This window comes from Montipora foliosa, chromosome 12 (genome assembly GCF_036669935.1).
Source record: "Montipora foliosa isolate CH-2021 chromosome 12, ASM3666993v2, whole genome shotgun sequence".
Taxonomy (NCBI): domain Eukaryota; kingdom Metazoa; phylum Cnidaria; class Anthozoa; order Scleractinia; family Acroporidae; genus Montipora; species Montipora foliosa.
The window spans coordinates 26,019,568-26,019,888 of NC_090880.1; the positions used below are offsets into that span (position 1 = coordinate 26,019,568).

General features: G+C 47.0%; 1 pseudogene; it reads left to right on the forward strand.

Annotated features, from left to right (window-relative positions):
• LOC137980159 (monocarboxylate transporter 10-like) overlaps positions 1-321 on the forward strand; it is a 7,739-nt pseudogene extending 7,418 nt beyond the window's left edge.

The following is a 321-nucleotide window of genomic DNA, read 5'->3' on the forward strand; positions in this document are numbered from 1 at the left end:
AACTGGCTGGAGGAATTACACTGACTGGGGCACTCATTCCATTTACGCTATTATGCTTCCAACGATCTGGACGTGCTACCCTAAGGCTACCGCAGGACGAAGGCCAGCCGCTGTTGAACGAGTTAAACCACAGCTAGAAATATTTGGCATAAAGTGAGGTGCAGGACAACCTTTCTCAAGCGAGTAACCTTATCCCCTACCCAGCAGCCTTGAAAACGTGGTTGGTGCAGAAATTGTGAAGTTAGAATATGTGCGCAACTGATCAACACGTTCATTGGTTCCAAAAACGTCGCTTTTAACCTAGCATTTTTCGCAGTGACG